Here is a 6,083-nt window from a genome sequence, read left to right as displayed (position 1 = left end):
TAACTTGTGCACAAATTTCTCATCACATACTCTCAAAGAAACCCTAAAACTCCATGAAAGATGGATCTAGAAAGGAGAAAGCCAAGGATAACGATTCATTACCTCCAAATGCTCTAAAAAGTTCCACCAACTCTAGATCCACGACCTCCTCTTGCACCACTATGAATCTCTTCTCTTCCAAGCTTCAAACTACTTCACCAAGGGTAGATCTTGCTCCAAAAACGGTTATGGTGGCTAGGGTTTGGGGTTATGGACTATAAGGGTCACATATGAGCCATAGGGAAGATAATAAGATGCTTAAATAGGGTACCAAGTCTCGAAATTAGGGTTTCCCAACCCAGACCAGACTCGCCAAGTCCACTTGCCGAATCGCCGAGTCGGTCACTTACTTTACACCCGGATCCCGCTCCGACTCGTCGAGTTCCTCCCTGGACTCAACGAGTCGACCCTCTTTAACTTATAGTTTTCCTTTCCTTTCTGGACCTTTCTGATTTCGGGTGTTACACACTAAGAGCAAGTAGAGGAAGCAAGAGAGAGAGGGGGGAGAGGAGAAATTCAGCTCTAGGACTTCTAGGATTCAAGTGGCCGATTTTCTCATGCCCAAGGGTCCTTTATATAGGTGTAGGAATTAGGGTTTCAGTCATTATCCTTATCTGGTTACTTAGCCACCAAGCAGCCCACAAGATCATTCTAGAATCCCACTATGGACGAATTCTAAAGGCTTTATCCCTAGAATTCGTCCACCCTATCTTCTAGGGTTTCCTTTCCCTACTTTGCAACTATCACATAATTACAGTTCAGCCCCCTTAGTTCAATTAACTTCTTTTGATCACAAAATTAATTCTTAATTAATTCTTGACCAATGTTAATTAAACAAATATGATTTCTCTTTTAATATATTAGTCTTATAATATATATAATATATTAATAAACCATAATAATCTCTTTCTCTATCATTCCTCCGGTCAAGTTGCTTTGGTGAAGGCAACCCAAAAGGACCATGCACAATCGGGTCAAGTACATATCAAATATAGTTATGGACTTAGACATTAATCCAAAAATTATTTCATTGTTTGTTTTTGCTCAGGGTTTACCAAGACAACAAAAATATCTAATTTTTGTAAAAGAGACATTTTTGGCTCATTAGACTGAAAATATACAATTTTAGTCACCTTTTTGGAAAATTTGACATTTTAAATCCCTTAAGGCTAAAAGTTTTAATTTTTATGGGCTTACTTCTAATAAAATGACATTTGTGGCCCATTTTGACTAAAAACTTCATTTTCGGCCCAAAAATCATAAATATATTTTTGGCCGAAATATATTTAAATTGCTGTTTTTTTATGTAAGCATAACTACAAACATCTAGGGTGAGCTCGGTTATGGAATCAGACAAAAAATCGAGAACTGGATTTATGGATATGGAGGAACCGAAAAACAAACCAAATTACACATTCGGTGCCTAATAGGTTCTAGTTTAGTTTGGCTCCAATGAGTATTGTGTTGCTCTACTAGTTGTTGGGGTTAGTTGTTGGGGTCAAGAACTAGATTGTAGCAAACCGAAACCAAAAATCCAAGAACCAAATCGCATACCAAACATATAAGTTTTTTTTATTTTTCAAATCCAAAACCACACTAAACCGATCAGTTGCAGCTTTTTTTTTTCCGGTTTTATTTAATGCGGTTCGGTTTTTTTAACCCCATCCGCAACTATAAAAACTTATACTAAAAAAATAGTTTCGATCTCCCAAATAATATCGAATCAAACTCCAAATATTAAGGTTTGTATGTTGTTTTTGATATTTTATAGATAAAGACAAAATAAGTGTATATCCCTCAATAGATTATATGTAATATAATGTTGAAGTTTGCAATTGGATCTATACATTTATAATTAGAGAGGAAGAAGGAATTTTACTACCTAGCCGATGTGGGATGTGTAAATCACAAAAACTAAAAATCAAGTAAAATAAGTTTAACGAATTTGAACCCCAAACCTCAAATTCATACGTTCACCACCTTAACCAACTCGACATGCAACCGGTTGTTATAAAATTACATAGGCACGGACGGATGCTAAGAGGGGCTAGAGGCGTCATGGACTCCCCGGTTTTTAGGCTCCTAATAATTTATATATGTAACGCCCCGTTCTAAAAGTAGTTATTTATGGATTCCCGAGATCAAGAGTAAGGGCGTTTCGGTCTTTTATGGGTAACTAGTTCATTTGAGAAGGTTTCAGACTGGGGTGTGTTGCTAGAAGCGTAGGGCTTCTCGCCACCTTTTCGTGGATATAAAGTTCTTCGGAAACGGACTTAGAATAAAGGAGTTATGACACTTTGAAGATATTGACATTTATGACACTTAATGGAAAAGTTGACGAGGAAAGGCCATGCATGAATTGGGACACGTGTGGGTACGCCTAGCGTAGGCCGGGTTACGCCCAATGTAATAGAGTGAATGATCGCGGGTACAAGGACGTGTATGCCTATCGTACTAGAGTTACGCCCAGCGTACGCTCAGAGTCATAAAACCCTAATTTTAGGGCCAAGCACTATTTAAAGAACATAAGGGATCAACCCTAGCCTTCTTATTTGTTCCCTTATCCTTAGAAAAACCCTATATAGACGTTCCATCTCCATTGTTGGGTGTGGTTGGCCTTATGGAGCTTTAGTTTGGCAAAGAAAAGCGTAGAAGAAGAAAGAAGAGGTTAGCAAAGAAGGAAACTTGGTGACTGGAGCTTGTAGATCCGAGATAGCATCACCCTTTGCAACCACTTGAAAGTATAAAGCTTCTTGCTTGACATATATTTTGTGTAGATCTAAGTGTGGTGAAGTTTTGACATCATTTCTTGTCCCAGAAACCCCGTTATGATGCACGATGTGTTTTGGTAAAGATAAGTTGTCCTTTCAGACGATAGGAGAGGTCTTGAGTGAGAAAATGAGGTCCTAATGGTTGTGGTTGTCCCATGTATGATGTAGGAAGGTCTTAACGGGTTAAGACCTTGAGTTAAGAGCTTTATGGACGTCCAAAAGGATAAAGATTGGGACTTTATAAGTCCTAGGCCCTTTTTGTCACTGGATCTGGCATATGGGCTTAAGTGCTTAAGCCATTAAGCACGTAAAAAGATTTTTGTTCAGAGTTTTTGGGCTTAATCTGTCTGTATGGATCATGAGTTTTTGGGCCGTGGTTTGGGGCATGTTAGGGTATTTGGGACATAGTGGGCCCTCAGGAATCATGTTATATGGGTAAAGGAATATAATTTCGGCTTAGGGTGAGGCCCATTAAGGGATTGGGCCCAATTTAGCAAACTGGGCCATTAGTGGGTTATTAGTGGGATTGAGAAGCTTTTCTAGTGTTGGTCCTTTCATGTTGTGGTTTTGGACCTTAGTCATGGACCAGATTGGGTTAAGGGTAAAATGGTCAATTTACCCATAGAAGGATATTGCTTTGGGGCTAAGTGTTTTTGTGGCATTGATAGTTCGAGGCATTAGAGGAGCAGCGGTGCGGAGATTATCAGATAGGAGTCTGAAGGGTACCAACAGTGTTTCAGCAGTTCAAGGTGAGTTCTCCTCACTATACCAACAGGGTCTATGACACTAGGTCGGTCCCTTGGGATTCTATCCTGGAGTTAGTATGTGTTTCATATACATGATCAGTTAGATTGGTACCCTGGTACTTAGGGTGTTATGAGGTTATGATCTGTTGGATTGGTACCTTGATAGATAGAATGGTGTTATGCTTAGTAGTTAGTATGATGTGTGCTTATTGCTTGATTATGCGCTATTTATATGTCGACATACATGGATGGGTTGGGTTGAGGCGGTGTCCTGCTTTGTGCGTTTGAGGCCAACATACCTGGGGTGGTCCGGATAGGCTGTAGGCCCGTAGGAGGCGGTCCACTCATGCCGAAGGCCCGACGAGCGGTCCGGATAGGTTGTAGGCCCGTGGGAGGCGGTCCAGTCATGCCGAATGCTTGGGAGCGGTCCAGATAGGCTGTAGGCCCGTAGGAGGCGGTCCAGTCATGCTGAAGGCTCATTATATGTGTTGTCTGTAGTTGCTATATGATATGGTTATACTTATATGGCATTGGTATTTTGGGGAAACTCACCAAGCTTTGGGCTTACAGTTGTTGATTTTGTTTCAGGTACTTTTGATGATCGCGGGAAGGCGAAGGCGTGATCGTGCACCTCCTCATATTTTCATGATTGATTATGGGGATACTCTGATGCTTAAAATATTTTGAAAACAAATTGTAATAACTTAATGGCTTTAAATGATTTTTGGAACGGATTAAAATGTTTTAAATTGGTTGGAAAATTTTTGGTCATTACAATATATATATATATATATATATATATATATATATATATAATCCAATAATCAATATATTTGCTAATTGGCCCCTCCATTTTGAGTTCCCCTGCATATGTGATGTAAGTTCCGAAAATAACTCACCAAATAAAAAGAATCATTGATAAAATCAAAAGAAACCGTATTGCATTAAGAAATTAATTAAGTTAAAAAAAAACTCTCTATAAAACAAAATAAAAGAATCAAATCAAATATAAAATACTTTTAACTAAAAGATTTGGGTTTAAGAAAACAATGAAGACCTAGAAATATCTATGTCGAAAAACTTCCAAATCTTTCACCGGAAAAACATTATCGTCTGTCGCCCACCTGTATCTCCCCCACTAGTGTCTATGTCCACTCGCTGGACCACTGCTTCTCCGTCGTTGGACTACTTATTTTCCACCTCGCTCTTTTTTTCTCCGTCGTTCGCCACCCCTCTCTAATAATCTGTTATCTTCTTCGCTCTCCATAAGAGTTTTCTGGTACTAATTTTCTTCTCCGTTTCTGTTTATTTACTTTTTTTCTCTTTCTTTTATTGTTTCTCTTTTTATATGTTTATAAAGCATAATGGTGGAGTATAGCTTTAGTTATAGACTTGACAACTAAGAATTACTTTAATAACATATATATATATATATATATATATATATATATATATATATATATATATATATATATAATTGCCACTCGATTTCTATGAAGAAATAGACTCTTCACAACCATATATCAATATTATTTATTGTTTTTAAAACTTGTGGTAATGTAGTATGTGTTGGAAAATTTAGTATAAATATTTATATTTTTACTAACTTTGGACATATATAAATATATACATATGTTGTATATATAACTAACTCTAAGTGAGTTTGTGTTCTCCTCCGCGAGAACTTTGAAACGATATATTATATGTCCAAAATGGAGTATATGTGAATGAGATATCAATACCCAAAGAAGGGTATTTGAGAATAAATTTAGCAAAAAGAGATGAATGCGGGAATGAGTCCCACATTGGTAGAAAGACCAAACTCAACAAGGTTTGCAACTTGGATTTGGTGGACCAAAAACACCGAACTCGTGCATGGGCGCGACCTGCGGACACGAATTCGCGCTACCCCTGTTTTTGCTAAATTTGACAGTTTTGGTCCCTATTTTGAATTTTGTAACGGATGCATTAATTGCGTAATTAATAACATTTATTGCCATTAAACGCTTAATCAATCATTGATTTGTTTCAATTAGACGATTCAAGTATAAAAAGAGACCTTTACCATCTCATTCAACACACGAATGAAAATACTCTTATGTTTCCATTACACGATTCAAGTATAAAGGAGACCTTTACCATCTCATTCAACACACGAATGAAAATACTCTTCTTTCTCCTCATTCTCTGTACTCCTGCTTCTAGCGAATCTTTCAGGCAAGTGAAATATCCAGCAGTATACCATTGTTACGGTTGTTGTACCTTGGGAACAGACAGCGAATCTGTTTAAGGGAAACAAGTCCAACTCGAGCCTTAACCACATCATTTGCTACTAATCTTTTTTCTTTACAGGAAACTTAGAGGAAAACGATCTCCTTACACTAACAATCTTAAACATATTTATTCTTTGTTCTAAACTTTTCGTTTTTCTGTTCTTTTATTCTAAATCGATTTTCTATCGATTTTTTTCCTGTAATCTATTTAACTGTGGTTACAAATCTTTCAGAATGTACGGAACTCCCGTTGT

Source organism: Lactuca saligna, chromosome 7 (genome assembly GCF_052625555.1).
Source record: "Lactuca saligna cultivar CGN05327 chromosome 7, ASM5262555v1, whole genome shotgun sequence".
Classification (NCBI taxonomy): domain Eukaryota; kingdom Viridiplantae; phylum Streptophyta; class Magnoliopsida; order Asterales; family Asteraceae; genus Lactuca; species Lactuca saligna.
This window is presented reverse-complemented; position numbering follows the sequence as displayed.